We start from the raw sequence: 11888 nt of genomic DNA, 5'->3' as shown, positions 1-11888 counted from the left end.
TTATTGTTGCACTCTAAAGTCTACAGAACCTAGTATCCTAGGCTCTGATACCAAATGTAGCGACCCTAATTTTCTTTAACATAAAATGTAATATAATGCATAAATGGTCAACCCGAACCCGTGGGTAACGGGGACACCTGTCATCCACAGTGGAAACCTAAGCAGCAGTAAAAAAAAATAAATTCTCAAACATCCAACCACAAGACATAATACCAGAGTTTACTATATCATCAAAATATTGTTACTATATACAACCTCCAAAAGTCAAAATAACACTAGGATCAAATAACAAAAACTCCCGATCCTAGTTCAACGCTTACCCTTTTAGTAGGGAAGCACCAATCACTCAACGGCGGCCCTGGCCCGTCGGTCTCTCTGGATTTCCTGAAAATCATTTAATATTCGGGGGTGAGACACTTCTCAGTAAGGGAAAATAAACTAAATACAGCTGTGTGGCAACATGAATATTTAATGCAATTTTACATATATAGTACGTTCATAATCGGGAAAACATTCATCATATCATACTAAATAATCATACATTTTCATATTTGCTAATAACTCATAACGTACATAAAACATCCACTATAACTGTAACACTAAAAATATACCCAAGATGAATAGCTAGCTGGTGTCATGTATTATCCCCCATGACGGGTTGTGCATCCCGAAGGCGAGACCCGACAATGGCTGGCCGACCACTACCAAATCAAATATGTCTGTAAGTATGATGGGCCCACCACACCCTGGTCTGGACTGCTAGGTGGACGTCCACACTTTATTGAAAGCCACATCGACTATCCATCTCCCATCCCCTCGTGGGATGGTTAGCACTAATCTGACGTAGATATCTGATCTACAATATAGCTACGGTACCGAGCCCCTGAACTGAACTAAACTAACATCCTGATTGTGATAACATATAATACATGACCATATATAACATCATTATGGCCTCGTGCCGAAAATATAGTAATTACGGCCTCGTGCCGAATATAACATAATTACGGCCTCGTGCCGAATATAACATAATTACGGCCTCATGCCGAATATATCATAATTACGGCCTTGTGCCGAATATATCATAATTACGGCCTCGTGCCGAATATATCATAAATATGGCCTCGTGCCAAAATCGTTTCAGGTACATACATTCTGAAAATAATTCAGTTTATCATACATTTCAACATCACAAAGTATTGTATACTTTCATAATTTCTCGAACCATACTGCGTTCATGTCATTAATATATCTTAATATTTCTTCATATAAAATAATATTCATGCCACACATGTGCTCTACAAAATCATACTTCATATTCTAAAATCATAATTTTCTAGCATCTCATACATACATATACATTTTAACGTCATAGCAGTATATTCCCAAAACGTACATTTCATTCATAAAATACCAGTATAACATAAGCTTTTCTGACAATAAATTTACTCGTAATTAATAATAATTTGCATGGGAAAAATAACTATTTTACTTTATTCCCTTGCCTGACTACTGAGAAAGTCTTTAAAATATCCTGGCCTGACTACCGTAGGATTTCCTGCTCAATACCCTGAAACTGAAAATTTTCAGTATTAAACCTCAGTATTTTCGTGCGTACATCATTTCCTATAACTATCACAAAACCAAATTCGGCTTAAAAAGTCTTACCTCAACTCAGGGATGATTTCCAACTTCGTTTTCCCAACGATCCGCTCTGGCAAACTCGTCAAAAACTTTGCCAAGAGCGTCGTGGTGACTTCGGATTGTCGATTTGGCGTAAAACTAGCCTGGAATCGAAGAAAGAAGTGAGAGAGAGTCGTAGAGAAAGAGAGAGGAGAGAGAGAGGGGAACTGAAAATGACAAAATATCCCGATTTTCCACTATTTATACTATCAGATTCGTCAACGAGACACGTCACTTCATCAACGAATCCTTCAATAAATTCGTCGACGAAGCCCTGTGTTCGTCGACGAAATTCAGAACAACCCAAACCGCCTCTCGGTATTTTCTCATCGATGAAGCCCTGTGTTCGTCGACAAAATCATGAAGGCCTTCGTCGACGAAACCCTATGTTCATCGATGAAGCTTGGCAGTTTTCCATCTGTTCCCGTTTCCATTTTTCCTCCCTCTTTATAATTTAAATTCCATTTTCATTTGAGTTGTCACACTAGCTTTGGAAAACTCAAGCTTGGCTCGTTTATTTAAAAGTGAGCTCGAGCTCAATTTGAGCTTAAAATTTTGTGTTCAAGCTTGGCTAGTTTAGCATATATAACTCAAGCTCAACTCAACTAAAGCTTATTTCACATATAAACGAGGCAAGTTCGAGCTCGAGCTCAAGTTGATCAAGCTCAAACTGGACTCGATTGAAACTCATTTCATATTAATAAACAAATCAAACCACTAACTAATTAAATTAATTGATAACTAATAAGTATAATTTAGGAAAAATATATGATAAAGCAAAAAATTTAAAATCAAATATTTAATGTGATTTATATTGAGTTTGTTCACGAACCTAATATTAAGCTAGTTCATAAGTTCAATATCAAGTTAGTTCACAAGTTATTAAACAAGCAAGCTCATAAGCTAATAAACAAGTCAGCTCACGAGTTGATAAACGAGTAAGCTCGCGAACCCAACAAGTCAAGTATGAACCACCTTGAGCTCAGGTTGTTTAGTTGACAAGCTCGAAATGTGGGCTCAAGCCCGACTCATTTAACTTAATAAATGAGTTCGAGTGAACTATTATCTAGTGGAGCACCGAGCAGCTCACAAGCGGCTTGACTCATTTGTAACCCTAAATTTTAAGTGAGGAGTTATACTTGCCTTAACTCTGTCTGTGATGCACTTAATGTCCTAATTTTTTCACACACTGCCAGTCCGAAGCCTGGGTAAAGGAGGAGGGTTGCGTTAGGTAGCTGAAAGCCAATGTAAAATTTGTTAGATCATTATGATATGAATCCTTACAGAATATTTGCTGGGGCGTCCCCTACGAGCGACGCTTTGCACTTGAACCACCCGGGTGTGGCGAAAAGTGGGTGAGGGTGGGCTAGGTCGTCGCCCTAAAGCGATGTGCTGTATCCGTGTCCGGGTACAGTGTCAAATATACGAGGGTTCCTGCATCATTCTGGACATGGGTTGGTAAAGACCTTAGTTCAGGAAACTAGGAATAGATTAGCAACTTGGAATATAGGGACACTTACAAGTAAAAGCATGGAAATTGTGGATACAATGATCAGAAGAAGAATTAATATAATTTGCCTTCAGAAAACTAAGTGGGTGGGGGGGAAAGCTAGAAAATTTGATAAATCAGGATTTAAAGTTTGGTACATTAGAAAAGAAAAATATAAGAATGGAGTAGGCATTATTATAAACAAAAGTTTAAAAGATAGCGTTGTGGATGTAACTAGAGTAGGTGATAGAATTATAAAAATCAAGATGGTATTAGGACAAGAGATAATAAATATTATTAGCACTTATGTTCCTCAAGTCAGCTTAGCAAAAAAATCTTAAGAGACAATTTTGGGAAGATATGGATAGTATTATACAAGGCATACCAGGGACTGAGAAAATATTTATAGGAGGGGATCTGAATGGACACGTTGGAAGAGATAATAAAAATTATGAGAGGATACATAGATGATGTGGATATGGAGACAAAAATGAGTCTGAGAGATGATCTTAGACTTTGCTATGTCATATGATTTTAGTATAATGAATAATTGCTTTAAGAAGAAAGAGCACTTAATAACCTTTAAAAGTGGACAAAATAGAAGTCAAATAGATTATTTTTTTTTTATCTAGGAGGGTAGATTGTTTATCATGCAAGGATTGTAAAGTTATTCCAGGTGAAAGCCTAACCACACAACATAGAGTCTTAGTATTAAATATATGTATTAAAAAATGGAAGAAAAAAGATAAAATATACCAGTGTAAGAGAACTAGATGGTGGAACCTAAAAGAAGAAAATATAATAAAATTTAAAGATAAAATGATCAAAGATGAGGATTGGACCATAGAGGATGGGATAAATACAAATATTATTTGGAATAGATTAGCTAGCTCTATTAAAAAGATAACAAAAGAAATTTTAGGTGAATCAAGGGGAAGATTCTTGAATAGTAGAGAGAGTTGGTGGTGGGATAAGGATGTATAAAAAATCATAAAGACAAAAAGAATTTGGTATAAAACATGCCAAAAATGTAGAAACATAAATAACTTTGAAAAATATAAGGAGACAAGAAAAGATGCAAAAAATATCGTTAGTGAAGTTAAATATAGATCATTTAATAGTTTGTATAATAGATTAGGTACAAAAGAAGGAGAAAGAAATATATTTAAACTTGCTAAAGTTAGAGAAAGGAAGAGTAAGAACTTAGGAAATGTAAAATATATAAAAAGTGAGGATGATATTATCTTGGTTAAGGACAAAAACATTAAAGAAATATAGCGAAGTTACTTTAGTAATTTGTTTAATGAAAACCAAATAGAAGGCTTAAACTTGGAATTGTCAAATGATGAAAAGACTAAAATATGAAATTTATTCACAAAATTAGAGTTAACGAAGTTAAGTTTGCACTAAAAAAGATGAAAAATGGGAAAGTTTTGGGACCAAATGATATCCAAATTGAAGTTTGGAAATGCTTAGGTGATAACGGAATTATATGGTCAACTATTTTATTTAATACAATTGTAAAAACTAAGAAAATGCCAGATAAATGGAGGAAAAGCACTTTAATACCTATATACAAAAATAAAGGAGATATTTCAAAATTGTAATAACTATCGTGGAATTAAACTTATGAGTCATACGATAAAACTATGGGAAAGGGTAGTTGAACAAAGATTAAGGTTAGAAATGAAGGTCTCAAAAAATCAATTTGGTTTTATGCCTGAAAGATCTATCATAGAAACTATTTATCTTTTAAGAAGATTAATGGAAAAAATTAAGGAAAAGAAGAGAGACTTGCAGATGATATTTATTGACCTTGAAAAAGCATATGATAGGATACCTAGGGAAGTTCTATGGATCTTTTTTGAGTCCTTACCTTTTTGCTTTAGTGATGGACCAATTGACTAAGAGTATTCAAAAGGACGTTCCATGGTGTATGTTGTTTGCAGATGATATTGTATTAATTGACAAAACTAGGGATGGAGTAGAGGTTAAGTTAGAATTATGGAGAGAAACTTTGAAATCTAGAGGCTTTAGGATAAGTAGAAATAAGACAGAATATATGAAACGTAATTTTAGTAATGATAGAAGGAATATTGGAGACTAATTTAAACTTAATGATGAAGAAATAAATAACACTTGTAGATTTTGATACTTTGGATCTATTATGCAAGCTGAAGGAGAAATTGAAGATGATGTAATGCATAGAGTTAAAGAAGGTTGGGTAAAATAGAGAAGTGCTTCAAGTGTGCTTTGTGATCGTAGAATTTCCTTAAAATTGAAAGGGAAGTTTTATAGGATAGCTATAAGACCAGCTATGCTCTATAGATCATAATGTTGGGCGATGAAGAAACATAATATCCAAAATGTAAAAGTTGTTGAGATGAGAATGCTTAGATGGATGAGTAGTATAACATTGAAAAATAAATTAAGGAATGAACATATTCGTGGTAAGTTAAGTGTAACTCCTATAGAAGATAAGATAAGGGAGGGATGATTCAGATGGTATGAACACTTGCAACGTAGGCCACATAGTGCACCTGTGAGGAAGAGTGACTTAATTACTGTGGGGGGCAGTAGAAGGGGTAGGGGTAGACCTAAAATAACTTGGGAGGAGATAGTGAGTAAGGATTTATTATCCTTGAATCTATCGAAAGAAATGGTCCATGATCGCATAAATTAGTGGAAAATGATTCATATAGTCGACCCCACCTAGTGGGACTAAGGCTTGGTTTTGTTGTTGTTGTTGTAGTAGTTATACTTGCCTTCTTCGTCAAATATTATCCTACTTAAATAATAAAATCTACTTTAGTATTTACATAATTGTTACATACTTGATGTGTACAAAACAAACAGTCACATACAGGCATAATGCTATAAAAAAGCTTTACTCATGACACAGTCCCACATGGTAGTAGGTGACTAGAGGAGAGGGACATGTTACCTATGTATCATCATATATTATTACTTTTTTTTTTCGCTTAATTCATACAAAAGTATTACATTGCTTGTGGTTTCCACATAATTTAATAGAAATAAAATGACATGAAAACTTAAATGAAGAATATATAAATATCAAGTGATAAGTTTGATTTACATTTTATTTTTACGTGTTGTTTGGTACAAAGAAATGAAATGGGATTAGGAATGGAATAGAATGAAAAATTATGCAATGAACATCTAAAAATACATAAACTAAATTCATTCAATTCTTGTGGTCTAAACATTAGTTAAGGGATTGTTTGGTATGATTGTCAGAAATTGCAAAATAAAAAATCAAAATTTAGAAACAGAAATTAAAAACTAGAAACCAGCAATTTGTTTGGTTACTATTTATAAAATTATAATAAATTGAAGACTTAATTAAAATTGCTCATTTTTGGCTTTCAATCAAATAGTATTATAAAATATGATTAAAACAATAAAATTGCATAATAACACACATTAAAAAAATAATGTAATAAAAATAAAGTTTATTATAAATATTTTATTTAATTGTTGTACTTTCAAATCTTACTTTACAAAAAAAAAAAAATTTCTTGGACATGATAATTGAAAAATGGTAAAAATATTTTGTAATTTGCTTTATTATTACTTTTTGAAATTTATGTGTTGACTCTTTGAGTCCTATCTCATTTTTTATAATGACAAATATAAGGTATTTAATGTTTGCCCAGTTTATGTGCAGGATCAAATTAGCAAAATCATGTGGTGGCACATGATGACTCAAAGGAAAAATGAAGACCCAAAGTGTTTTATGTAACAACCCGAAAAATAATGGTATTTAAATAATAAAGAGAGTGTGAAATGGAAACAGAAACAGAAGGAAGCAGGAGGCTTCGTCGACGACATTGCACTTTGAAAATAATAACTCGAAAGATTTTTCCACAAGTCCTCATCGACGAACACAGGGAGTTCGTCAACGAGCACATAAGGGGACCTCGTCGACGTAAAGATACTGAGAAGGGTTTTTGGATAGTTTGAAATTCGTCAACGAGGGAAGAAGTTCATCGACGATATTATCAAAGGACTCGTCGACGAGATGATGTGTCTCGTCGACGAAAACGCCTCTATAAATAGTGAAAACCCAGATTTTTGATGAAATTTCAGTGCAAGAAACCCTCTATTTCTCTCTCTACATCCCTCCCTCCTTCTCTCTTCGATTCCGGCCCTGTTTCACACCAGATTGATGATTTGAAGCCACCACGACGCTCCTGACGAAGTTCTCTGCAAGTCTGTTGGAGCTGATCGTTGGTGGAGTTGGTTTGGATTTCGTCCCAATCTCAAGATAAGGCATTTTATTTAGTATTTGTTTTTCCCTCAGTTATAAGAAATACTGATGTTTTGTTATGGGGGATTTGATTTTCAAGGTGTTGAGTGGAGAACCCTGCGGATATAGGGCTAGAGTATAGTAGGGACTTTTCAGAGATAAGGTAAGGGAAATATGCTATGTTAGGAATTGTTATAATGTTAACAGAGATTTTACACATATGTATATACCAGTTTTTTACCCAGTTTTACAGAATATGAGTTTTAAATGCTTGTGTGATCTAAGTAGATAATTATTTGATGAAGAACTTATCTAGTTTCTACAGTATATCATACTATACAGAATACACAGATATAGACAGTATATTACAGTTTTATTCAGATCAGTATGTTATAGTTTTATACAGATCAGTATATTAGAGATTTTCACCCAGAACAGTACATTGCAGTTTTACTCAGATCAGTGTATTACAACTTTATTCAGAACAATATATATAGTATTTATAGTTTACCATGGTTCTTATTACCATAGCATACAAAGTATACAAACAAAGTATATAGACAGAGTATACATGCAAATATATAGAGATAGCATCAAGATGCTACTGATACAGAATATAGAGATTACAAAGTTACAGTACAAAAAGATAGCGTTGTGGTAATTTTGGAAACATGATGAAAATAATAAAAGAGTATATATGTATATATATTGTATCAAATCCCTGAGGAATGATTACAGATAGATACAGATAAAGAATACAGAGCACGGTACCGTTTCTAGATACAGATAGAGTGCAACCACATATCTCAGATAGTGTGTGGGTACCGTTGACCCTGCTCGAAGAGTATGTAGCTCCCCAGTTCGCTTGGTGGAGGGGGCCGGTTTGACGAGGTAACAGCTAGTCCCGCACCTAGGAGAGTATGCAATTTGGTCAGGCTGAGATAGTGTAGAGTATATTGACTTATCTAGAGGGCCGACCAAATTAAGTCCCACCTACGGGCCGCACAACCCTGTCATGAGGGGTCAAATCATGACATACAAAGTTCCAGGGATAAAGTACAGTTATGTATATGTATACAGTTTTATAGTATCTGATGAATATAGTATGATATTAGCAGTATGAAAAGTAGAAAATACAAATGATACAGTTATATTTTAAATTGTGAAAAGAAAGATATGCTTTACAGATTTACTATTGTATTATAGTTCAGTTGTTATTTAAACAGTATTCCTAACTTAGTTACCACACAACTAGTAATAGCATATTTCCACTTACTGAGCATCGACTCACCCCATGACTTTAACATTTCTTTTCAGGTGAACCAGTTGGGCGAGTAGATCAAGCTCGCGGATAGAGAGTATATTGGTTACCCTAGTTTAGAGGGTAAGTTTGTGTAGGGTTTTGTACTTTGGGACAGATATTTTGGAGCGAGATGTATTTTATATAGTTATGATTAAGAAACACAGATACTTGATTTTGTATGATATGTATGGATTACTTTTCCGCTGAATAGGTATGATTATATATTCATATTAACCCCGATGCCTTCCGAGGCTCGAGTTCCATAGCAGGAGGTATTAGAACAGTTAATATATATATATAATGATTTAAATTTTGAGGTCGTTACATTTTAATTGTTGTAATTTTTATTCAATTCATTGGCTCTGTAATAATAATTTCAAGGTCTATAATAATTAATGCATATCATGCATGTAGGAACCTATAAGCTCAAGACCATAGAATGACCTTAGGGATAGACCCTTGGTTCTTGCACTTACACTTAGGATAGTCCCCATTATCACATATACTATTAGGGGAACTTATTGAATTAAAAACAGGACTTAAAGTGTTGAGTTATTAGGGTTTCAGGCGACCGAACTTTGGTGTTCAAAACACCTCAGTCGACCAAACAGTTGAATGGTCAAAAATTTGACCTGACTTTGGGCGACCGAACTTAAATGAACTGAGTGTCCACGATTAACCGAACTTAAGCCTTTACTTTTTCCAACAATTCGAGCGCCCAAACTTCACGTTCAAAATACGCCCAGGCGACCGAATGTTCAAGTTCGGCAGACCAAACTTGAGACCAATCGACTGAACCTCGAACAGATTGGAAAATCGCCTTGGTAAACAAACCAAATCTCCATTCAAGCACTAGAACTTCAAAAATCACATTTTCTGTATGTCAGTGTTCGGGTGACCGAACCTATGGCTCGGTCGATCGAAACTCTTGGGTTGGCCAAATTTTTATCGAGGTTAAATGGGGTTAAACAATGTTAAGTTTCTTAAACTCTTTTAAAATAAATTTAATAACTCCCTATGTATCCCCAAAGGTTATAAAATTGGCCAAGTCTATAAATACAGGTTCATTTGCTCAAATTAGTAGGCAATTAGCAAATTCGATTAGCAAAAATCCTCTGAATTTTTTAGGACCCTTTTGCAAAATACAAAGCCTATATTCTCTCATACACTCATTCCTTTGCTAAACCAAACCTTGTGAGAGTTATTTGAGTGATTATACATTACTAGAAACTCTCATTGCATTATTGTTGTTTGATTTTCATATTGAGAGTTAAGCAAAGATTTTTTCCCCGATTTTATTTAATAAATTTGTGTGAGGGAAAAATCTTATAACTAGTGAGTCTTTGCATCTTCATTGCAAGACTCATTGAGCTTGTATTTTTTAGTGTACAAAAATCTTTTTCACAAGCTCATTTTTGAATATCATCTCTTTGTACTTGAATATTGAGAAAATATTTTTAGAGATATTTAGAATTCTCTTGGTTGAAATTTTTGAAACCCTAAACTGTGATTGAGATATACATCTTACGTAGTTTCAAATAATAGTTTGTTGATACACTCACTGCACTTGATTGAATATAGACATTACTTTGAGTCTTGATTGCACACATATAGCACTGAACTTATAGTTCTTACATTATTGGTGTACATTGATTATACTGTGCTGAATTGTTGTACAAATCTGCTTGTATTAGAAGCACTTTTCATTGTACAAAAAATTTTATCTGATTGTATTCCAGGCATGGCCTGAGAGAGCGTTGATCTAACTCGTAAGGATCGGTAGGACCTTCTCCGCCCCCGTAAGGACAGTGTGTAAAGGTTAAGGTCAGCCCTGGAAATTTGACCTTATTGTAAACGGTGCCGCTCTACTTGTTAAGTAAGTAATAGTGGTAATCCTAAGATTTGCAAACTGAGGCGGGGACGTAGACAGTATTAGCTAAACCCCGATAACATATCGTGTGTGCACTTTACATTCAGCACTTCATATTTACTGCACATATGTTATTCTCAATTATTTGTGAATGTTGCGCATGATTTAATTTCTAACATTTTATTTATCTGCGCATTTGAAATTGCATAAACAGACACTAGATTGTGTATATACTGCTGTTGGACAGTTTAACCTAGGAGATAAATTTTTAAAATTTCAATTCACCCCTCTCTTGAGAATACACCAATTCCAATATTACGTATATTTTTATTTCAATTATATTTAAATTTGTATGATCGTTTTATTTTTATTTTAATTTAAAAGTATATAAAACGAGTAATTTAATCAAAGAGAACTATTCCTGAATATTCAAAATTTTTGACAATAGGTTGTTAGAACAACTAAAAATCATAAATTTTGATTTTTAGTTTTTTAAAAAATAGCAAAAAATTAACAAAAATAATAAAATATTAACAATGTAAACAAACATATTTTTCTAATTTATTTCTTTATTGTGTAGAACCTAGAAAAAAAAATATTAAACAATAATGATGCCAAACCAACCCTAAACATATAGCTGTTATTAATGTGATTTTTTATTTTTTTTAAAGGAGAGCAACACCTCCATTTCTTTATTGATATACCCTGACTTTTAGAGGAAGAATAACGTGGTTGCAAGACAAGTATTGGAAGATTATAAATAGAAAAAATTAAAGGCCTCCCGAAAAACAACACCAACATTCAACCAAAACAGGACTACAAATCCAAACAAAGTTAAACAAGAACATAACAACTAATAAAACATCTCACGCATCAAACTAAACAAAAAAAAAAAAAAACAACTAAACATACCTCATAACCGTAACCATCTTATCCAATTTATACAATTGTTAATGTGATAGAACATATAATTTCTATCAAATTACAACATGGACCGAGACCAAAGTTTCTTTAAAACACAATGAACTTGTATAATTTACATTTTGAGTGCCAAACGCCCAATTGCATCAAAAGACAATTTCTAGATCAAGATCAACTCGGTCCCTACCCTAAAACTGGTTAGTAGATCAAGATTCTAGATTTCATTTTACCCATGTCACAAGCTTATCTGGTGGCTTGCAGTGCAACATATCAGGAATCCCTCCTTCAATAACTGAGAACAACCATTCCATATATACTCAAGACCCAGTCTTCTCTCTCTCTCTCTCTCTCT

The sequence above is a fragment of the Malania oleifera genome, chromosome 10 (assembly GCF_029873635.1).
Source record: "Malania oleifera isolate guangnan ecotype guangnan chromosome 10, ASM2987363v1, whole genome shotgun sequence".
In the NCBI taxonomy this organism is placed as follows: Eukaryota; Viridiplantae; Streptophyta; class Magnoliopsida; order Santalales; family Ximeniaceae; genus Malania; species Malania oleifera.
This window is presented reverse-complemented; position numbering follows the sequence as displayed.